At 37.1% G+C, this 25,126-nt stretch overlaps 1 long non-coding RNA gene across 3 annotated transcripts in view; it reads left to right on the top strand.

Annotated features, from left to right (window-relative positions):
- The first annotated feature begins 1,672 nt into the window (after positions 1-1,672).
- Positions 1,673-25,126, top strand: part of LOC309795687 — a 68,691-nt gene continuing 45,237 nt past the window's right edge. For all 3 annotated transcript variants that reach the window (XR_014292339.1, XR_014292340.1, XR_014292341.1), the window contains exon 1: positions 1,673-1,861. This is a non-coding gene — a long non-coding RNA (uncharacterized lncRNA). The remainder of the gene's footprint in view (positions 1,862-25,126) is intronic.

The raw sequence follows: 25,126 nt of genomic DNA, 5'->3' as shown, positions 1-25,126 counted from the left end.
GATATATAAGAACTCTGTATTATCCCCTTAATTTTTCTGTATATCTAAAACCATTCTAAAACAGATATAGTCTATTAGATAAAACAAAAAAGGTAATGATGATTTGATTGTAACATCAGAGTAGTGATACTTTGAGATATCTATAAAAACTGCCTTAGGAAATTGTCTGTGATATCTGCTGGGGATATAGTCACAGGTACTCCTAATATTATTGTGGTTTGTTGTCTGCATTTCGATTTAAAGGACATGCTAAATAGTAAATTGCAGTTAGAGGTTAGTGAAATTAAAGATGTAATATTCCCATCCAGATTCCACATACACTTTGATACATATTAAGAATCCCCTGCTCTTTGGTGAGGTCTAATTTTATGAAAGTGAAACTCAGAGAGATGAATTAGGTTGTTCCAGCTTTTAAAAAGCCCGCATTCTAGGGTCAAGAATTCTTACTGAGCCTTGTTGAAACTGTTTGCTACAATACCTGCTAATTTTGGAACTGCTAAACAGAGACTTGGGAACTCTTCCTAGATTAAAAGTACTGCCTTGGCCTTGTGCAATTATACTGTTTAGTTTGCTGGACAAATCCAAGGATAAAACTGGCCTGGACCTAGTGATGGGCAATTCCAAAAGCAAGCTGAATGTGAGAAGTTCACTCACAGAGAACCCTAGTGTCAAAGAGCCTCTCTACTTGGGAATGGCTCAACTGGGAAAATAAACCCTGGTTCAGCTGTAAAGAGAGCACATCCTTGGCCTTTTTTCCCCCCTTAAGTCCGGAAACTGATGATCTGGTCAGCTTAGGAGAGGGAGGGAGGGAAGGAGGGAGGGAGGAAGATGAGAGACAGAGAGAAACCTGTTAATAGCCGGTGACAATTTAAAGAGAGAAGGAAAGGGCTTATTATATACGTATATGCTAATATTATTCTTAAAGCCAATTCTGATAAATCCTTCGGGAAAGAAAGAGATGCAGCCACCTGTTAATGTGGCTTCAGCTTCTTTGTTTCCAAATGTTACAGCTGTCACCAGACCAGCCATTCCGCTTGGGGCGAGGCCAGGGGGTAGAGGGGGAACATCTGTCCACTAAGGACACCACTAAACAGCAACAAAATCTTGGGGCAACCCCTCTCTCTTTCCTCGAGTGCTTTCGCTAGCCGGTCCTACTTCCCCACTCCTTCGGGAGTTTCCTGTTCCATTACGTAGGCAGGAGGGCGAGAGGTCCCAGCTTTCATAATTGCGAGTGGATTGGCTGGGTGTGTACGTGCGAGTAACTGTGTGTGGGGGGGAGTGGAGCTTGCTACAAGGGGCTTAGAAAAACTAGTCGCCAATTTAAAATATTTTCGGAGTGTTTGAATGATATCTTAAATGCTAATCCCACTCTCAAACTCAGCGAAATGAACAATACAGATAAGGAAGATGAAGAGGGTGGAAAACCCACACAGCGGAATGGAGCTGTCCATGCCGCGGGAGTGACAGGGGAGCGCTCAGAGGAAAGGCGCTCTGCAGGGAAAGTCACTCTGGCTCTTCTCTCTCGGTCCACCAGCCGGCGACGCTTCTTTTATAAAAGCATTCCTAGAAAATAACCCTACAACCGGGAAGGGTAGCGATCGTTGAGCGCAGTTTCCAGGAGCCGGTCCCCGCAGCCCGGAGAGGCCCCTCTCCCCCCGCGGCTGGCGCGGAATGTGGCGATCCGGCCCGGCGCGGGGGATGACTTCCTGCGGCCGGAGCTCGGCGGCGGGAGCAGCTGCTGCAGCTGGCAGGTCGGGTGGGGGCCGGCCGAGCTGAACGAGCACAGACCCGGCGCGGCGGCACTGCGGCCCCGGGGCAGCCGGCACCGGGGACATGCGCTGATTCGATCCCTCCGGAGAAGGTAAGCAGCCCGGCTATTATTAGCCTCGGCCACACTGCGCGGTGCTTTCTGCTTGGTTAGTAATGGGGTTTGTAATACAGAGGGAAGAAGGGGAATATCCCTGCCGCCTTCTGCAATGGGAAAAGGAGCAACAACTGAAACTGAAATGTTAATCAGCCAAGTGCTTGAGGTTATTGGAGGAGCGGTGTTACTGGGCAAACAAAGAAGGCGGTCAGCCTCTGTAATCTTAAGATAATCAACCATTGCTGTGCCACACTCGCTTAGATATTGAAGAGGATTCAGAATGTAAAATAATTTGAGTTGCACTTTTACGTTGCTACCTTCAACCTTCGCTTGGTTAATTTCTGGTTTGCGAGCAGCAGGTTCTTGTGAGCAGCCTAGAGAAGTAATCGGAAATCTTCCCTTTCCTCTTGCCTTCCTCAGTCTTCTCCCTTTCCAGTTATCATAATGGGTCTGCACATTTCAACGTCAAACACCCACTTTAAAACTGAACCTTTAGAAAGAATCTCAAATTAGAGGAGAAACTTACCTCCTGGAGTTCAGCTTGGGTTGAGCAGCACTTGTCCCCACTTCTCCCTTCATTTACCATCTTCTCTTGTCATTCATTTCATTGATTTCCCCCCCCACACACACCCCGGGTATGCTGTGCCCATTAACAAGCCAGCTCTTGTCAGCTCCTGTCCACCACCTCTGTTCCGTGACTGATTTTTCAAGGACCCAGAAAGGGCATTGCCTTATACCACGTTTGGACTATTATCTGTGTCCTTCCTCAAAATGCATGGCATGAAAAATCCTTTAAGCCCAGTACCAACATGGTTTCCGATAACTCCCTTCATTGTAGTCACTGCAGCTACCAGATGGGTTTCGAGGACAACAGAATCTGTTGGGGTGTGAGAAAGAGGGCTATACCTACATATTTTGCTCCATGTGCATAAGAATAGGTGGAAGTAGAAATGCAAATGTCAGTCTATCCCGTTTTTCTTGAAGGTTTTTTAGTCCAGCTAGGTTGTGAGATACCTAGCTGGGTAGGGTATGGGGCAAGTCCTCCTGCAAAAGCAAGCAGTGTGTTTGTCCTAGGATTCCCCCAATAACCTCAAAAGAGTTTCCAGAGAGGCTTTTCCCACAGGCAGTCAGAAAGCCAGGGGAGGTGGCCAAGGTAAACCTCAGGTTATTTGGGCATCCTCAAGTTAGTCTCCCCTTTTAGGGGTTCTGACCTAGGATTTCCCCACAAACGCTTTGCTGCTGAGCTCAAGTGCCCATTCTTGTTGCCCACCTAGGGATGTACAACTGAACGATATTCTGTGAAATGGTGAAGATTGCTATGGTGGGGATTGCAAATGTGCCACTTCACTAACAGAGAACAGTTGCAATAAGCCAGACTGGGTGGTGTCTGTGTGCCAATATTCCATTTAAAAAGAGATTTGTTATCTTTAAATCTGAAATTAAAGAGACAGTTTGACTCAAAAGGCCATGGATTTTATTTTAACAAATTAAAATAGGAGATCAATGAAAAAGAGGGCCAGGGTTTATAGCTAACCTTCTTACCTTCTTTTTTAAATATTGCTTTAGAACAAGATACTGGTTCTGAAAAATCATGTTACTTCTATTATATATCGTTATTGTTTTTCTGATTACAAATTCTCTATTTATAAATACACTTTGGAAAGATTTGAGTTGGTTTCTTTGTCTTTCTATCTTCAGTATATGAGGCAGAAGGAGTGGAAGGGGGTGGGCAAATCCCACTCCAAATGGCCCACTCAAAGAACTGTTCCCTGGACCATGCAAACCTCTGGACCGAAATTGTTTTGGCTGGTTGTTATTATTATCTTTAAATGTGGTTTGGGTTTGAAAAATTAAATTTTCAATATTCTAAAATTTTGACTCAGGCACACCAAGTAGAAGAGAGAACAAAGAACAAGAATAGCAAAACTATTTTCCACCTTTCTTACCTAACTGTAAAATATTTAATTATATGAATAATTATTCTGAATAATAAGGGAAAGACATATTAAAATAATAATTCATTTTTAAGAAAGTAGCCCAAGGTTTATGAAATACAGGTTAGTGCAATTGATCTTAAGTACAGTAAAAATTTCTGTAATTTTAAAAGGTGTTTTTATGTTGACTATTAGTACATGAAAATATGCTAATGATGGTTAGAAATTGAAATGTCTGTTACTTGGTTTCTGAAGAAACTGAATTCTTTGGCAAGAAATGGGTCAGGATTAGGGGACTGGAGCGGCCAAAGCCGGCATCATACCTGCCAGTGATTTTATAGGTGAGATGAATGCACTAAGTTATGGATTAGGGTTGGAGAAACCTTCTGGGGAAGAAAGGAAACAACATAGAAAATAGAATTTGTTATTTTAGTGCAACTAAGATAATTAAATTTAAGGTATTTCTGAATTTGGACTTCGTTATATTTAAACAATTTCTGAGGAAAGTTTCTAAATTCAAAGCCCTAGGTAGAAATAGTTGTATGATTTCCTAACCGAAACTGATTTATGACTCTATTTCCTTTGTTAAAAACGTTTCCCAGAGAAAGGAAAAATTAATTGCCCGGTGTTAAGGAGGAGTAATACCAAATAGAAGGATGTACCTATTAGTTGCTAAATGAACTGTAGGAACTTTTTTGTAGATTTGACAAGATAGAATTGAAATCAATCTGTTGCTTTCCAATCACGTAAAAAAAAATTTAGTCTGGTGGGTGGTCAGTGTTATCAGTAATTTAAGACTTGAGTACCGATTTAGGATTCAAAGTTACCTCTCCTTACAAAAGGCATTTTCTGGTGCTGCATTACTGCCATTAGCTACAATTGAAATAGACTTATCCTGAGATTTTGAAAAACAGAAAAAGAAATAGTAGGATTAATAAGGCTTTGCCTCCACTGAGAATGGGTAGGAAAAGTGCTATTTTGAAAGTTATCAATGGCCTCTTAATTGCCAGATTTCTGTGCTGTTTCAACCTGTTCTTTACGTCTTTATTTTTGAGTTCTCTTCTATGTTATTTTTTTAAAATTTTACTGCTTTGTGTTTTGTTCACTAAAATAGCATTTTTAATTGAAGTATAGTTGATGTGTAATATTATATGTTACAGGTGTAAAATATAGTGACTCACAATTTTTAAAGGTTATACTCCATTTATAGTTATTATAAAATATTGGCTATATTTTCTGTGCTATGCAATATATCCTTATAGCTCATTTTATAATAATAGCTTGTACCTCCTAATCTCCTATCCCTATATTGTTCTTTTTTCTAAATTAAATACTTGTGTTCAAAAGTATTATTAATAAGTAATATATAAAGAGATATCTCTTTATCTAGTTTCTCACTAATCCCCTTAAATTACCTCATGACCAGCCTAGAACAAGTGCTGTTTATTTCTAGTTTGTGCCTCATGATATCACGACTATATGTCTTCATTTGTTCCTTTCACTCACCCTGCTACACGTTGAAACCTTGCTCACAGCATACACTGCCTCTTCCATGAACCCTTCCCCGTACCCACCTTCCTTCTCATTTCAGATGTGTTTCTCCCTTGTCTAAATTCCTATGGCACTTTCTATTTTGGTCTATCCTTTAGTTTGAACATGATTTGCTGTTCTAAAATAACCCTAGAGAGCAGAGTCTTTGACTAACAACTTTTTACTACCTGCAACTCGTGATACAGTGCCTAGCTATGTATATGCAAAGTAGATGTTCAGCAATTTGATTTTAGTGAAGAAATTAGCTATTATTTTCCAGGGGTGTATATCCACCTACTCTAATATCCAAGTTAGGCTCTAAATAATGTGTGCAAGTAAATTTTAGTTTAAAATCCCTATATAATAATATAGTGAAAGTACATTCAAACAGTTATATTCAACAAAAGTTATTGTGAGCTTACATGCCCTTAAGTGGATATTGGCTCATCCGTATCAAAAAGCATAGTAAGCATTACAAAAGAAAACTTTAAAGAAGACATTGTACCAGCTTTCAGTATGCTTTTATTCTACTGAAAACAAGTAAGCAGGGGAAGATGTCTTGCATAAATAAGTACTAGTCTTAAAGCGCTCTGCTAGGTACTTTCATCTATGGTGTATAATTTCATCCTTCTACTATATGCTAATTTTACACTGAGACTCAGAGATCTTACCTAAATGGCAGAGATTCTTTCCACATTAATGTGCTGTTCTTTGAAGTGTTAACGAGTGAAGGAAAACTATAAAAACATAATCAGAGTAGTTTAAAATGGTTTTGTGATCAGGCTTTCCAGTGCTTTTTAAACTTTTGGGTCTTAACATCTCCTTTAATAATTCAATAAAAGCTATGCATCCACTCCCCAAGTACATACACAACACACACACATAGAAATGTGCCTGTAATTGCAGGTGTTTGCGGACCTAATAAAGCCCTCCTTTGCAAATGCTTTAAGGACATCTACGCTGGGCTCAGTTTTTCTTTTTGCCTATTCTATGCTTAATATTTATTTTTGTACCTATTAAAATTAAACAAATTGTTATCTGTTATAGATTGAGATATAAACCTAAGCAGCTTCGTACTTTACAACTTTTCTTTTTGCATTTTTGTATTCTGTCCTTCTCTCTCACACAAACACACATTTATATAAATGAGATCAAATAATACTTTTCTGTGAAGAGAATGCTTAGAATTTATTCTTAATGATTTTTCTATATATCACACGTCAGTGTTAGCTATAGTCATCATGTTGTACATTATGTCCATAGTATGTATTTATCTTACAATTGAAAGCTTGTACCTTTGGCCATCTTCCTCCAATTTCCCCTCCCCTGACCCTCTGTCTCCTGTAACCACAGGTCTGATCTCTTTTTCTATGATTGTTTTCTTTTTTTTTAGGTTCCACATATAAGTGAGATCATATAGTGTTTGCCTTTCTTTCTCTGACTTATTTAACTTAGCATAAAGCCTTCAAGGTCCATTTCTGTTGTCTCAAATGGTAGCATTTCTTTGTTTTCTTATAGATGAATAATATTTCAGTGTGTGTGTGTGTGTGTGTGTGTGTATACATATAATATGTATATATCTATAAATATATAAAACAACCTCTTTACCCATTTGTCCATCAATGGGCACTTATGTTGTTTCCATGTCTTGCCTATTATAAATAATGCTGCTATGAACATGGGGGTGCAGATATCTTTTTGAGTTAGTGTTTTCATTTTCTTTGGATATATTCCCAGAAGTGGAGTTGCTAGATATATGTAGTTCTAGTCTTAATTTTTGAGGATCCTCCCTACTGTTTTCCATACTGGCTTTACCAATGTACAATCCCACCAACAGCACAAGGGTTCCCTTTTCTCCACATCCTCACGAACATTTGTTATCTCTTGACTTTTTGAGGATGACTGTTCTAACAGGTGTGAGGTAATATCTCAGTGTGGTTTTAATGTGCATTTCCCTAATGACTAGTGGTATTGAGCATCTTTTCATGTACCTGTTGGCTTTTCGTGTGTCTTCTTTGGAGGAATGTCTGTTCAGTTCCTTTGCTCATGTTTTAATTGGGTAATTTTTTTTTGCTATTGATTTGTATGAATTTTTAATTTATTTTGGATATTAACACTTATCAGATATATGGTTTACAAATATTTTTTTCCCATTCTATATGTTGTCTTTTCAATCACTTTGTTGATTTGTTTTTGTTTTTGTTTTTGTTTGCTGTGCAGAAGCTTTTTAGTTTGATGTAGTTCCATTTGTTTATTTTTTATTTTGTCGTTTGTGTTTTCAGTGTCATATCCAAAAAGTCATTACCAAACCCATGTAATGAGCTTTATTCCTATGTTTTCTTCTGGCAGTTGCATAGTTTCAGGTCTTATATTTGAGTCTTTAATCCAATTCAAGTTAGTTTTGTGAGTGGTATAAGATATTGGTCCAATTTCATTCTTTTACATGTGAATATCCAATTATTCCAGGGTTCCCTTGTATGTAACTTCTCTCTTTTCTCTTGCTGGTCTTAAAATTCTTTCTTTGTTTTTGACTTTTGATGATTTAATTGCAGTGTGTCTCAGAGTAGCCCTATTTGAGTTCAACCTATTTGGGCTTGTTTGGGCTTCATGGATCTGGATGTCCATTTCTCATCCTAGGTTTGGGAAGGTTTCATCCATTATTGCTTTAAATATACTTTTTTTCCCTTTCTCTCTCTCTTTTCTTCTTCTGGAATTCCCATAACATGAACATTGTTTACTTTATTGTGTCCCATAATTTCCATAGGCTTTCTTCACTCTTTTTGTTCCTTCCACTGGGTAATTTCTAAAGTCCTATCCTCCAGCTGATTCTTTCTTCTGCATGGTTGAATCTACCTTTGAAACTTTCTATTGAATTCTTCAGTTCAGTTATTGTATTTTTAAAATCTAGTGTTCCTGTTTTTTTGATGTTGCTATTTCCTTGTCAAACTTCTTGTCTTGTTCATGCATTGTTTTCCTAACTTCACTTAGCTGTCTATGCTTTCTTGTAGTTCACTAAACTTCCTTAGGAGAATTATTCTGAATTCTTTGACAGTTCATAGATATTCTTTTTTTTTTTTTTTTTTTTGCGGTGTGTGGGCCTCTCACTGTTGTGGCCTCTCCTGTTGCGGAGCACAGGCTCCGGATGTGCAGGCTCAGCGGCCATGGCTCACGGGACCAGCCCGCTCTGTGGCATGTGGGATCCTCCCGGACCGGGGCACGAACCCGCGTCCCCTGCATCGGCAGGCAGACTCAACCACTGCGCCACCAGGGAAGCCCAGATCTTTGTTTTTTTAAGGTCTGTTATTGGAGATTTATTAGTTTCCTTTGGTGGTGTCATATTTGCCTAATTTTTGTGATCCTTGATTCCTTACATTGGTATCTGCATATCTGAGTAATTGGGCTCTTCCTCCAGAGTTTACTGGGTATTATATTCAGTAGTAGTAGTAGATGGGGCTATGAATTAGTTTCCTGGCAGAGAATCAGAGCTTGTATAGGACCTAGCTCTGGACAGGACCCAGAGCCTGTATAGTTCATTGTTTGGGAACCCAAATCAGACCAGAGTGTGCACTTAATTCCCTGGTCAGGTGAGGGCACTGGTTTTGCCCTGCAGATGGTGGAGGCCACAGGCTGTGCTGTCTGTTCAACTGCCACTGTATCTAGGGCTGTTTAATGGGCTGTACAGCTTCCCATGTTCTCTGGTTAGGCTCCCCAGTTGGACATGCTGAAGGCTGTATTCAGTGATGAGTAGGGCTATGAATTAGATTTCCTGCCTGGGTGCAGCAGGAGAAGCAGCTCTAAAGCCAGTAAAGCTCTTTGTTGTCTTAACTCAAGCTGATCCACACTCCACGTTCTGTGGCTGAACAAGGCCACTGGCTTTGCTTTGCAGACTATCAGCTCTGCCTACCCTTCTCTAGGCTTGAGCACTGCTGGGCCACACAGTTTCTAGGAGTTGTCACCAATCCTTCTCGTCAGATGGGCCAGGAAGACACTCTTCACAGCAGATGGGATGGGGCTAGTCCCAGTTCCTTTGCCTGGCTGGGATGAGGAGGGGCCACTCCAGGCTACTCTTAATTTCTCAAACAGGCTCCCCAGTTGGGAGGAGCTGGGAGCTCCTCTCAGCCTTGGATATGAGTTAATCTCCCTGCCTGTGCATGGTACCTGATCCCTCCACACCTGATACTGGCTCTGCTTTGTACCAGAGCCAGTGATGAGCTCTGGCTGCCTGCCTCTTGGCTGGAGCACGACTGGGCCAAATAGCTTCCAGGATTTATTGCCAGCCCTTTTGGTCAGATGGCCAGAAGACACTGTCCACAGTGGGTGGGCTGTGACTCTGTTCTTTCCCTGGGTATGGGCAAACCAGGTTCAAGGGCCAGATGCGTATCAGGTGGATCTGTACCCTGAGTTCCCTGGTTGTAGTGCCCCGCCAACCTGGCTCTGTAGATAAGCAAAGATGCCAGTTGTGATCACTACTTGGGCACTGCAGGTATGAATTCCATCTGTCACAATCCACGTGCTGGCTGTTGCATGCCCCTTCCCCCTTCATCACAGTCCAACTTTTAGTGGTCAATCCCTGCAGATTCCCCTGCAGTCCCAGTGGAGCAGGTTAGAGCAGTGGCTCCCACAAAGCAACCCCGATGCTAGTGGTGGTGCTTGCTGTCCCCCAGTTCTCTTCTCCTACTGGAGGAACCAGAGGTTCAGGGGAGACCTCACCCATGGTGCTCCACTGGCCTGGGGGAGGGGCAGTGTGGTCAACGCGTAGCTCCTTCTCTCACCCTTCTAATGCAGTCTGTCTTGGTCTCTGTGGTGCACGGGGGTGCTTCAGCCTCACCTCCATGTTCTAGGATTCTCTCAACTAGTGTCCTGTTTCCAAATAATTGTTAGTTGTTCCTCCTGTGGGGGGGGACACGGAGCCAGGAATGACCTTGGTGATGTCACCCCACTCTGGGCTTACTTTGACAATATGTGTGTTCTTTATAGCCCAGACATTTCTGGTACTTGAAATGAGGTTCTCCTTTTATTGTTCTCCCTGCTTTAGGACCTAAAATGGGAGCTCTTCCTTAGCACTGGCACAAAGGCTGCTGAGATGACTAGGAAGCAAGTGCCAAGGAGGATAGTGAATCAAAGAACCTTGATTCATGGAAAAGGAATCCCAGAAGGAGCTCTAAACATTACACATTCCAAATGATTTATTCAGGGTTTTCCAATCAAAATCATTTTTTCAAAAAAGAAACAGTTCTCAGACTTAGAGTAGTATACTGCCAAGTATGTGGAAGAACATTGCCAGCAGTTGAGTGGTGTGGTCTGCTTTGAAATATATTCAGTTTTCTTAGGATGGACATATGTCTACTTCAAAGTTACTATTTCTTTCTAGTAATGCTGTCTACAGTAATATATTTGCTTTTGCCAAGTTAAGAAAACAATGACATCCCTCCCAGGTTCTAAAACAATTACCAGCATAAAAATACATTAAAATTTTTCGCTGATACTTAAGGAAACCAGTACTAGCTAGCATTCCTACTGATGCTAGTATTCAAAGAGAGGCGTGACAAAACCATTAATCTGGAAGAAACCGGGTTGGAAAGATGGAGAGAAAGAACTCAAGAGGACTACTTAAGCTGTTGCTTTCTTTACATGTCCCCAAATATGATAATAACCATATAAGCTCCCAAAATAAGTGCAATTTTATGCAAACTTCCTAGTATGCCTAGTATGAGGTAAAACTTTATTTTATAGTATATTTTTATTTTTTATTTTGGTAAAATGTCCCATAATGTAAAATTTACCATTTTAACCATTTTTAAGTGTATCATTTATTGGTATTAAGTACATTCACAATGTTGAGCAACCATTACCATTATCCATTTTAAGACCTTTCTTATTATCCCCAACAGAAACTGTACTCACTAAACAATAACCCCTTATTTCTCCCCTCCCCTTAGCCTCTGGTTAACTCTATTCTGTTTTCTCGGTTTATAATTTGCCTATTCTAACTACCTCATATAAGTGGAATCATACAATAGTTGTACTTTTGTGTCTGGCTTCTTTCACTTAACATAGTGTTTTCAAAGTGTATCCATGTTATAGCATGTAGCAGCATTTCATTCCTTTTTAAAGCCATACAATGTATAGTGATTTTTAGTTGCAAAATACTTTTAGTACATTGTGTTTCTATTATATTAATGATATCTAGCATATATCACTACCATATTACCTTCAGTAGATGCCCAGTAATGTGTACTATGAGTGAGCCATAATTTCATTCAGTCAAAACCCATTGATAAACATTTATTAAGTTCCAAACAGTTTTATGATTTCAAGAAATGTGGTAATGGACATAGAGGTTCATGTCTTTATGTGCTGGAGCTTTTACTTTTGATGGAAGAATTCTTGGAGTGGCATGGAATGGTATTGTTAGGTCAGAGATTATGCAGAAACATTTATCATTTGAATACATACATTGACTATAAAAACCATCAACTTCTTCAACAGATAATATTCCTGTATTTTATGTAACCATTTATGACTATCTTAAAAATGAATGCAAGTAATATAAGGGAATCCACTTAATGTGATTTGAGCAAGGAAACATTCTCACTTTTTTCATTTCTAGTTCATGGAAGAAAATTCCTATACACAAGTATTGAAATATTTCAAGTCTCTGGATCACACATTTCATCATTTCAAAAATATTACAGAGTACATCACGGATGTCAGTCAAGTCTTGTAACAACAGTGTAGAAAACTAGTAACATTTATAGCTAGTTTTTTTTTTAAGCTTCAGCAATGGATCATTTCTATCCAGCCTAATCTGAAATTTTAATTAGATTAATTTTTAAAATAAAAAAAGATTAATTTTTAATCTAAAACTATTTTTAGTTCATATTTATGTACCTGCATTATGGTAAATCTTTTATCTTGTTGTTTTTTTTTCTTAGTTTCTCTTTAGAGTATCTTTTAAAATTTATTTTTAAACAAAATAATTAAAGCCCAAAGATGAGAATGTCTCATTTAAGCTAAACTAAAGAATGTTGGAATAGCTGAAGTATGAACACAATTGGCAAAACTTTTCACTACCCTCCTTAGAAGAAGACTGTTTTGATTTACATGGTCCAAGAAAGGAGAAACAGATAACTTGCTGGGGATTGCATCCTGCGTTACTTAAATTAGACATTAACAGGCTAAAAGGGCAAGGATGAAGCAACATGTTTATAACATATTTTTGAAAAGCTACTTAAAGGTGAAGGGTTGCAAGAACACAGACAGACACACCCTCGACATTTCACAACAATATTTTAAGGTATGCCTTTTCTTTGGTTGATAGGGATGGAGGGACCTATTAATAAACATTTCTCCTATTTACTTTTGTCTTGATTGCTGTCTAATCAAACCCTCATTAAAAAACAGACATAAAACAAATAAGCATTCTGACTTTTGCCTGAATAAGCAACAACAAGCTCATCTTAAACAATGGACTGCAGTGGCGATGAGACTGAGGATGCTTGGTCATTGCAACAGTAGCAGCAACACAACCTGCTTTGTTCCTTCTGTTGTATATACTGCAGAGCCTGAGTAAATAGAGAGAAGTCAGTGATACCTTTAGTGCCATTTCTTACACTCCTCTCCATGATCTTTCACACTCAGGTTCTCTGGTCATCTCAGTGTGGTGAAAAACCACCAGGATGTTAATACCCTCTATCCATTCACAAAACTTAATGCTTCTGAGACTTGCAGCAATCATGTTGAATCTGAATTGGTGGTACCCAATAGAGTCACTAAGAATAATCCGTCAGACTCACCAAATCCAAATTCAGATTTAAAGGCCATCAAATTTTAAACATAATGAAGATTTTAAGATTTCCATATTTATTATATATGGTCATATGTAAAAATTTAGAAAAGTAAAATTACATGTATAGGTTTTTAATTATAAGCTATATTCACTGGAGAATTAATGCTTTTTTAAAAGGATTCATTCTGAAAAGATTACATTAGCACTTTTTTTAAACCACTACCCTCAAAAATAAATTGTGACAAATCATTGTTCACCCAAGTTTATGTCTCATCTCAAGGAAGTGAGTTGTTCTTTTGGAAATTGCTTTCATCTAATTTGTGCTTTCCTGCAGTGGATCAAGCTGAAATGAAATGGGGCTGACATTCTTAACTATTATTACGTGCCCACATTTACCGGAATTACCTAATGATCAGTACCGAAGAGTTTTATAATAAATAAATATGTATGTACTGAGAGTCTCCACTGATAAAAGTTAGTTGAGACATGGCTGGTGATCCCATAGAAGAGATATCTAGCTTATATTTCTTACATCATCTCCATAGGAGAAAGCAATCCAGGATTGCAAAGCAAGGCATGAGACAGTAGCATCTGGTGTATTTTATAAATGTTCAGATTTCTAGGGAGCTCATTGGTATTATATATTATGGTAAGCACTCAAATGTAAACTGTGACTTTAAAATAGTAAAATATTGGGGAGAGTGGGAGGGAGGGAGATGCATGAATGAAGGGATGTGGGAACAGATGTATATGTATGACTGATTCACTTTGTTATAAATCAGAAACTAATAAAAAAAGGGGGAAAAATAGTAAAATATCAAGAACGTAAAAATTTCTGCAACTTAAATGGTCAGTTTGGTATTTGGCTTTATTATAAGCGTTTTCAAGATATTTATTAAACAACCAAATGAACCAATACCAGTTAATTTTGAAAACTGCCTTCTTAATACAAAAGAATTGGTATTCTATACAAGTTACTTGTGATTATTTTTGTAGGTGTGGTGGGAATGAATTATGGATGGCACTACCCTTTCTCCTGTTTCTTGTCTGAGGTTTTGGTAAGGTGCAATTTAGAGGTGATGGACCTTAAAGTTTGAGCAGTTCAAGACACTCAACCAGTAAATCAGAAAGAGAAAGACAAATACCGTATGCTAACACATATATATGGAATCTAAGGAAAAAAAATGTCATGAAGAACTTAGGGGTAAGATGGGAATAAAGACACAGACCTACTAGAGAATGGCCTTGAGGATATGGAGAGGGAGAAGGGTAAGCTGTGACAAAGTGAGAGAGTGGCATGGACATATATACACTACCAGACTTAAAGTAGATAGCTAGTGGGAAGCAGCCGCATAGCACAGGGAGATCAGCTCAGTGCTTTGTGACCACCTAGAGGGGTGGGAAAACGAGGGTGGGAGGGAGGGAGATGCAAGAGGGAAGAGATATGGGAACGTATGTATAACTGATTCATTTTGTTATAAAGCAGAAACTGACACACCATTGTAAAGCAATTGTATTCCAACAAAGATAAAAAAAAAACAGTGAGTAGAATTCAAATAAGTACTAGTAGATATAAAAATAATAAAAAAGAAATTTTGGCAATAAAAAAATAAATAAATAAACACACTCAACCAAGCACAGTCCATTTTCCCAGGACAAGAAAACATATGACATTACTCTTCTTTTTTCAACCACAATGGATTTGAACTTTTAGAAAATTGAAAATGCAAGATACAGATTTTATTTTTTTTTAAGTTATTTATTTATTTATTTATTTCCGGTGGTGTTGGTTCTTCGTTGCTCTTCATGGGCTTTGTCTAGTTGCGGGGAGTCGGGGCTACTCTTCATTGTGGCACGCGGGCTTCACATTGCAGTGGCTACTCTTGTTGCAGAGCACGGGCTCTAGGGCACACCAGCTTCAGTAGTTGCGACGCACGGGCTCAGTAGTTGTGGCTTGCGGGCTCTAGAGCACAGGGTCAGTAGTTGTGGCGCATGGGCTTAGTTGCTTTGCGGCATGTGGGATCTTCCCAGACCAGGGTTCGAACCCGTGTCTCCTGCATTGGCAGGTAGATTCTTAACCACTGCGACACCAGGGAAGCCCAAGATACAGATTTTAATAAGAAAATATTAGTCAACAATTCTCTTATCTCTATGTCTTTTTCTATCTCATTGATTGTGAAGAATACAATCATAGAGAAAGCAAAATCTACATCAGTTGAAAATTTTTTCCACCTGCATACATGTTATAGTGGATGTGTAACATCTTCACAGGGTTTGTGAAATCGCTATTTCACCACAAAAATTAAATATGACACTAAAATGATCTGACACAAATTAGTCCATTGAATAAGGGGAGGAGGATTGGCATCTTGGTTATTGTTTAGAAGAAAAAAAAAATCATTAACCTGTTAGGCAAAATACTTGTCTTTAAAATATCCCTTAATAAATATAATAGAAAATGAAATAAAATGAAAGTACAGTGTTATGAAAGGAAAGCAATTGGGTTGATCTCAAAGTGAGTATAAAAATCAATGTTTTTTGTTTAGTTTGTTAATAATTTTATTCTTAGAGCTCTCAGGCAGCTAGCTTTTGGTCATTTTTAACATGAATCAAAAAGTTCTAAACATTATTTTTAAGGTATGCAGATCACTAGGCCCTCCTCCCCTCCTTTCTCTCTTTCTTTTAATCTTTTAATTTATTTTGGGGAGTTTTGGCTACCATTTATGTTCTAATCATGTTTTTCAGGAAGTGAATTTGAACTTTGAACCTCACCTAGTTTGAATCCTACCTCTATTGTTTTCTATCTCTATGACTTAGGGTAAGTTACTTAACCACTGTGAATTGTATCTGGATATTTAAAACAGGAAAATCACAGGGTTGTTGCGAAGATTAAAGAAGATAACATAAAAGGGAACTTATTGCAGTGTTTGAGACATAGTAAGGGTTAGTAAATATTTCCAGTTTTTAGCTTTCAAATTCTCGTGAGCAGTTTACAATGAGATCTCATTACCACATTTACAATTTATGAGATTTTCCCTAAAATTATGAACCTTTTCCTACCCCTCTCCATTTTAAAGCAAACCTTGAAATGACTGAACCTCATAGGAAATTGTCTCAATGCAGGTAATCCCAGTAGCAGGAGAGGTTGAAGCTACCACAATGCAAAGTTGTCAGGCTCTGATCTGGCAGTAGCTGTGGGAATTAGTCTTAGCTTCTATTTTTAACTCTGCAAGGAGTTGATTGGATGACCTGGGAAAACTCAGTTGGCATCTTATTTTCTTTCTGAATTTCTTTCTGCATCTTATTTTCTTTCTGAATTGTACCATTTGTCTAATCACTCTTTTCACTGACTCATTATCAGAAATGATATCACGGTTGTTGAATAAGGATGTTGATTTCAGAAGTAATGTTATAGAAAATGGGAATTGTTCCCTTTCTTAAAAGCAATAGTTGACAATTTTATTTTATTTTTTTCTGATACAGTATTGAAGTTCCTGGGAGAGGGCAACTTTAATTTATAAAGAGTTGTTAACATTCACTTCCTCTAACAAAAGCCGTTAAAGGTAATACTACTAATTATCTGCCTTGTACCCCAATCTTTTTTTTAATATGTAACTGTTGAAGTTTTTTAATGTTAATCAATATCATTAAGTTGTCCAAAAAGGAAAATTAATCTGTTACTCCATTGTACATCATATACAAAGGAATCTTCTTGGTATATGATATCTTTCTATTTGACTGAATCTCAATGAATTTAGAGAGTACATGTAAGAATTTTAATATTCAGAGTCTTATTCATAAAAGTGCACTACTGAGTAGATTCAATCACTAGCAACACCTTTAAACTGAAATCAAAAATAGAGCCTCAATTAACGTGAAAACTTTAGTACCAGAAACACCTGCCTATAAAAACTGCACTGTTAGTACACAGGCGAGCTTTAGTATGATAACAACTTTGTTGGGCTTTAAAAAGCACATAATTTTACATTTTTTTCTTATTTGACTTTTTATCATTATGTGGACCATTTAGGTCTAAGGAAACAAGTACAAAAACTGCCTAAAGCCTTCCATTTAATATGTAAGCCATGGTTGTCCACAAGAGAGAATTTTGTGGTGATCAACAACTCTAGCCAAATCGACAATAATTTATTTCAGTTGGTAGAGTCTAATCATGTGTACCTAACTATGTTCTTTTAAGTAAAAAGTGTGAAACATTTTTAGTAGTAAGTTTGTCCTGAATTTCCAAATCAATATTTTTAATCCCTATTTGAATACTGAATTCATTAGCTATTCACCAAAGGCTTGAGGCATAGATTTTGGGCATAGTCTGCTTCTAAGATGAGATGTAGCAAACAGTCTAAATTCCTGTTTGGAATATACATGTGCATACACGTATACACATATATTATACAAAAATTTACATACAGACATTCCCCGAATTACAATGGTTCGGCTTAGTGATTTTTCAACTTTACCATGGTGCGAAAGTGATACTCGTTTAGTAGAAACTATAGCTTGAATTTTTTCAAAGTATACTTTGAATTTAGAGTAGAAACTATACTTTTCCCAGACTACTGATATGCAGCATGATGCTCTCTTGTGATGCTGGGCAGCAGCAGCAAGCCACTCCTCCCACTCAGCGACTCAATCACAACTGACACACTTACAACCGGTCTGGTTTTCACCTTCAGTACAGTATTCAATAAAACAAATGAGATATTCAACAGATTATTATAAAATAGGCTTTGTGTTAGATGATTTTGCTCAACTTTAGGCTAATGTGAGTGTTCTGAGCACATTTAAGGTAGACTAGGCTAAACTATGACGGTTGGTAGATTGGGTGTAGTATAAGCATTTACAATTTATGATATTTTCAATTGATGATGGGTTTATCAGGATGCAATGCCATAGTAAGTTAAGGAAGATCTGTATTTTATGTGTATTATATATGTTAATTATATTTAGCCAATTATGTGTATAAAAATATATATGCATATATATGCATGTATATATGTCTGTTTTCATGAACATTTGCCTTCTATTTCAAATATTTGATTATATTTATTTATTTTTTATTTTTTTATTTGATTATATTTAAAATAAACAGACAAGTTCTTGGAGAAGCATTTGAAGAATCTTTGTTTCCAGAGTCAAGTTTTGCAAAGAAAACTTATTTTTTCACTGGCTGTTTATTTTTCAATAGTTAAAAAATATTTTTAAAATTTCACAGTGATTCTTTAATATATGAATATGAATATGTATTTACTTCAGGTGCTATATATGTTATTTATACATATGTGTATTTATATATATTTAAATGTTTTTAAACCTGATCTTACTGGGTTATGACTACTATCCAATTATGTGAGAATAGTGATATTGTTGCCTTTCAGCTTGGAACATGCTTCTGTTTCATTTGATTATATTTTATCCATTAAGTGCTCTGGCCTTCCATTAGCTCTTTTGCTTTGAGGAATACATTTTATAGTGCATTAGAAATATTCTTCTATTTTTCATGCCATAATTTTCTGGTGTCTCACAAAATCCTAATTTGGAATGTTCTGACTTGAATAGTGTTTCAGAATAGAGACTTGTCCCTTTTGGAATCATCAGATCTGTTGGTTAGGTACAGTATTTCTTATTTTTTCTGTTGGGGAAAGGGAGGAAGGAAACCGCACTATGGAACTTTCCAGTTTTTTTTTTTTTTTTTTTTCTTACGCTTATACCAAAAAAATGCACTCTTCTAGTAAAACTAGAAACATGAGAGTGGCAGTTACATAGTTCCAAATTAGGACAACCTAATATACTGTAATTTTTTCAAGTAAGAGAATAACCCAGGTAGTATACTATTAACTAGATTTTTTAAAATAGCCATTTGTTGCTTAATAATTCTATTCTTTTCCCATTGTTAGTTTCATAACATTTTTACACCAAGGTTTATATTAACAAATGCCATCAGTTGTATTGTTGGTTTCCTCCTGCTTTCTGATGAGTTCTATAATATAAAAATGCTTAAAGTCCAGACTTCTCAACTAGAAAACATAAGCACAGTAAAAGCAGTGTTTTTGTTTTGTTTTGTTTTTGCGGTATGTGAGCCTCTCACTGTTGTGGCCTCTCCCGTTGCGGAGAACAGGCTCCGGACGCACAGGCTCAGCGGCCATGGCTCACGGGCCCAGCCGCTCCGCGGCATGTGGGATCTTCCCGGACTGGGGCACGAACCCGTGTCCCCTGCATCGGCAGGCAGACTCTCAACCACTGCGCCACCAGGGAAGCCCAAAAGCAGTGTTTTTAAAATTAATTCTGGAATATATTTCTCTTGATGGTAAAGACATATAAGATTACAGATGTGTATGTTTGTATGCTTTATAAATAAAAATAATATGATTAATCATGTATTAATTTATACTACCAGAAATTCCCTCTAAATCCTTTCTAGGACACAAATATTTATGACATTTCTATATTGCTCTCATTTTATTATTTTAATGAAATATTATACGGGTAGTATTTCATAAAAACACTGCATCTATTGTAATACTAGTTTAGGAATTTTAATTTGGTATGTAAATATACTAACTTCTGTTGAAATTGCTATAGCTTAGGGTCAAAATTAATTTGAAGGTTATTATTCTGGTTTTTATTAGCTGCTGTCTCAAATTAATTTTAAAGACAAAAATATCCCTGGCTTCGAGTTTCTGCACTATTAATGACATATCGAGGTGTCTCTTGGATATCAATAAATGATATATTTTAGAGCATAACTTATGAAATGACTTGCCGGTTGGCAGACCACCTTTGACGATAAAATATATTTGATAGTCTACCTTTGCAAATTCATTGTACCACAAAAATGTGATCTTGGTAATTGACATATGACTATTAAGCTTCAATCATTCTCCATAATATTCCTATTAGCAATTATTAATAGAATAAAGGGGAGACAACAATTCTATAGTATTTATTCAGATTTTTATTTAAACTCAAGTATAATCTATATTTCTATAGTGCTTATTTTATCGAACACCTCACTTAAGTAGAAGGAAGTGTTCTAGAGGTTTGTTATCAGCTTTTAAATGAAGTAATCTTTAACTATCTTTTATTTAAAAATACTAAAAAAAGTTTCATGGTCTTTAATTAAATATAAATATTGGAATTGTCTATGAAACTTTTGAAATGGTCAAACACATAAAAACATAGGGATATCCTTTAAAGCAGGGGTCCCCAACCCCTTGGCTGTGTTAGGAACTGGGCCGCACAGCAAGAGGTGGGCGGCGGGCGGGCAAGCGAAGTTTCATCTGCTGCTCCCCATGGCTCGCCATCGCTTGCATTACAGCCTGAACCAACTATCCTCCCCCGCCCACCCTGTTGGTGGAAAAATTGTCTTCCTCGAAACCGGTCCCTAGCTCCAAAACAGTTGGGGATCACTGCTTTAAAGCATATGAATTTCTAATATATTTATTTAGGTTATATATGCTGAACTTTTTTTACATAATAGCTCATAGGTAACCTTCACTATTAAGTATTTTATGATGCTTAGAATCGGAAACAATACAGAAACTAACAAATTAAAATTGTTTTTTGTAAAATGTCAAGTGAGAAGAGAAGAATGTTAAATAATAAATACAGCATATTCACAACTTGGTTTTGAATATCACACACATAGAGAAAAAAGACCCAAAGAAAATTTAAAAATTATTTATCAATGGTTAACTCAAGAAATAAGAGAGTCAGGGTGACCTTTACTTCCTCCCATTCTCATTCTGTATTTCCAAATTCATTGCACTATATATGTATTACTTTTAGAACTGTTTAAGAAGAAATGTGCCAGTTTGGATAATTTTTTTTTAACATCTAAACATTGCCGAGTGTTGTTAAAATGTTCAGTTTTTATGTAGCTTTCTGGAAGATCTAGCTGGCCATAAAAAACTGAATATATTAGAAGAGGGGGAGTTTTCCCTCATCTTGAAATAATAATGATAAATAATATTTTTAAAACATTAAATAATTTTCAAAGCATTTTTATATACATTTTCTCCTCAGACCATCCTAACTCTCTAGAGTTGGTAGAAAAAGGATTATACTCATTTTGCCCAGGGTGGGGGTTGGAGAGTGGGAACTGAAATTCATGAAGTTTAGCAAATTGCCCATTTAAGCCATACACAGTTATTAAGTGGCAGGGCCAGAATTCTAACCTGTTTCATGCCATGGCCAATCTAGTGCTTTCCTCTATGCTCTAGGAACTGGACATATTTAAGAGGTAAGCACAAAAATGGAAATAGGTCTGAATCTTGCTCTAGTTACAAATTTGCCTATAGACCTCACTGGAGCCTGAACCAGGAAAATCTATATGAATTTCTTTCTTCAACCCAAAGAAATGGCCATGTTAAATAATTCCTAGGTTAAATTTTTAAAAACCTATACTGTCTGTTTTTTCACCATATTCCAGTTTGTGTATCTTGTGTCTATCAACTTCTCCAAAGAACCATGCTTCCTACCTAAAGGATTGCATTGCTTAATAAACAAACATTGACAATTCTGATGCTAAGCTGAATTAAATAATATACCAATCATTTATGAGATCTGCCTTAGTATTTTTACGCTCCTGAAATATCATCTCTATAACCTGCTTTTTAAAATAGTCTGACACCTACCGAGTACTCTTTCACTTCCTACAAGAAATCAAGAAAAAGAAAGCATTTGTGTTTTTAATTTTAGTGAAGGGTTCTTGATTTAAGAATTAGTTATTTAGTGTCATTTGAATTTCAAGTGTGCCTCAAGTACTTGAGGTTCTTTCTGTATGACTTCTCCAGAGTTTTCACATATATATCATCATTAATTTCATCTTTCACTTGGGATTAGTAAAAGAAAAGTTTTATTTACTACTATTTCTTAGTTTTCTTCAGTTCAAATATTCAGTGCCTTGTCAAAAATAATATTATAGTCTTACACTGTTCATTGATAACAGATAATACCAAGAAATTGTGATTCTGGTTTTCAGTTAAAAAAACAAAATGAGAAACTAAAGAAATAATTACTATAACAATGTTTTTCTCCATTTAGCTAATCAGATATTCACATCAGTGAGTGTTAGATTTTGAGACTATGAATCCCAATACTAAATGTTTTATATATTCAGAGAAGTGAAAAATAATAATTATTATGCTTCCTCTGTGCTAAATACTGTTTTAAAACCAATTGGAATCCCCCCTCACAACAATCCTAAGAGGTAGGTACTCTTTGCACCTATTTTACAGCCTGACAAACTGAGGCACAGAATGATTAAATTATTCATGGTCACACAGCTAGTAAAGCACAGATACAGTACTTAAAATCAAGTCTGTTTTTGTGAGAGTCCACATTCCCAACCCCTGTAATGAAAGCGTGTGATCCCTACTATTTGCTATATACCCATTTACTTGCTTTGTGGAAAGAAAGGGAGTGAGGGAAGAGGAGGGAAAGGGAGGGAGGGAAAGAGGAAAAGAAGGCGGAATGGAGGGAGGCAGGAGAATTGTCAAAATTCTGCCAGCTTGCTGATACTGTGTGTTATTTCTTATAATAAGGTTGAAATTAAGGACTTGTAGAGATTTACATAGAATAAATAATTTTAAATTTCTTTAAGGGAAGTCTCTGTTAATATTATCAGATGGGAGACAGCAAGTGAATTTCTGTTTAATTCTATTCATAATTAAAATGCTATAGCAGGCTCATATTTGGAACAAACACAGTTCTGGTAATTCTCATAGTAATAATTCTACCTTTTCTTAAAGTTGTTATCATTTTTTTCACCCTCAACACTCTCAGCTTATTTAATTTTAGTACCTACTCTTTTTCAAAAGTCCATAAATTTTAGTTAGGCTTAAATCATAGGAAAATTGAAGAAAGTTTAGAGCTTGTAACAGAAGGAAACCACCCCCTTCCCACCCCGAGCCCAGCTCTGTCCATTTGTATCAGAGCTACTCCACCAAGAAAGGAGGAATTATTCTGATTGGTCAGATTTATGACACATTCTATTACATAGGGTGACTGTATTTGTTTAGAGGTACACAGCAACAGTTCCACATTTCTTCTTGCCCGTTGCCTGGTCCTGTGAAAGCAGGTAAGTGGAGTGAAGATCCTCAAAACCTAGACCTCAGTCTCTTGTTTCTGTTCCATTCCATTCACCGGGGTGAGCTTAATCCAGCAGAAGAGTGAGCTCTTCTGTGTCTGGCTGGATGTTTCCATGCAGATGAGTCAAGTTCCATTTTGAGCCTGGAAAATCTTGCATGCTGTCTCATCAACTTCTTCCTTTTCTGAGTATGTACTCAGAAAATGGTAACATGCCCCCAGTAAGCCTTTACCACAGCTCTGACTCAGGGTTATTAGGAAGTAATTCCAAATCTCAGACATGTTCTGTATTTTAATCAACAGATAATTTGTACTTATAGTTAACATTCACTCTGGATTATTCACGTGTTCTTATGCAGTTGGAACCTATTTCTGTCTTCATGTGCTTAAAGCTAGGATGAGTATGGATTTTAATCAAGATAATTTAGAAATTTTATTAAGTGTTTCTTATGTGGCAGGCACTGTTCTAGGTACTGGTGATAGAGTGTTAAACAAAGTGGTTACAATCCACACTCTAAGAAAGGGTACTTAACATGAAAATTGAAATAGGAAAGATGTACAGAAATCATACGCAAAAAACAAGAGTCAGTTTAATATGCATAGTTGGCATCTTGGGGATAGAAGAAATCTAACACAAGGAGTTTTACAAGACTGTTGATATTATAGTCACTTCAGTTGAACTTTGTTTTATTTAAAACAAGCAACTTTTTTTCAAACCAAGTAAAAAAATTATTGACAGTAATTGTGCAACTTTATAGCTCCTTATTTAGTAAAGAGAGGGTGCTTTGACTTATGATATGAGGCAATTTCAGTCTTTTGATAAACTAACCTTCAGCATTTTAGAAATTAAGCTTTTTCATTGATGGAAATTCTAATATTTGCCCATCACTTTTATTTCATGCCTCCGAAATTACATTAAATTTTCCAATTTTAAGTGAAAAACTGGCATATTATCTGTTGACACTACAGTTCCAAGTTTTATCATAAGAAAAGGTGGGTGAGAGGAATCCCCAGCTCAAAATCCTACCCAAACTTGAATTCTGAAAGTCTTATTTTGATTGATTAGTAGATGTTGGTATCACATTATTTGCAATGGCAGAGGACATTGTCAAGTTGTTATTAGCATTCATTGCAGCACCGGCTTCTGAGAATGTATTAGGTTTTTTTTTTTTTTTTTGCTGTACACGAGCCTCTCACTGTTGCGGCCCCTCCCGTTGCAGAGCACAGGCTCCGGATGCGCAGGCCCAGCGGCCATGGCTCACGGGCCCAGCCGCTCCGGGGCACGTGGGATCCTCCCATACTGGGGCACGAACCTGCGTCCCCTGTATCGACAGGCGGACTCTCAACCACTGCACCACCAGGGAAACCCTGTAGTAGTTTTTTTTAAACCACGTTTTCTCCTCTTGACCCATGACTCCAACTCTAAAAATTTCTTGACTCATTCATACATCATACATTCAAGAAATAATTACTGATTGCATATACTGTTCCAGATACCAGGCTGGTCAGTAGGGAGTCAAAATGACTAAGGCACAGGCTTGGCTGTCAAGGAGACCCCAATGTAGTGAACTTTTGCTTCTTACTCTTCAAGTGGCATTGATCCTGTGTAATCAGAAGTAATAGGGAATTAAGTAGCATTCATATTGTAATTAAATGTAGATTGAGCCAGATGATTTTCCAAAATCAGGTTTAATCAGAGATAGGGCAAGAGTGTTCTTTGGGATTTTTCCTTGATGAGCATTGTTAACTATCCTTGAGATGCAATAATAGAAGTCAGTGAGTAATTTATCAATTTGGTTTCCTATGGAAACCAAGATGAAGCACGTTTTCTCCTTTAGTCATTGACTTTCTACAGAGATAGGGAAGGCGCTTCAACTTGCCTGGACAAGAAATCACCAGTAAACA

Source organism: Mesoplodon mirus (genome assembly GCF_964341445.2).
Source record: "Mesoplodon mirus genome assembly, chromosome: 19".
Classification (NCBI taxonomy): Eukaryota; Metazoa; Chordata; class Mammalia; order Artiodactyla; family Ziphiidae; genus Mesoplodon; species Mesoplodon mirus.
The sequence above is the reverse complement of the archived record's forward strand: the minus strand, read 5'-3'. Positions and strand labels throughout refer to the sequence as shown.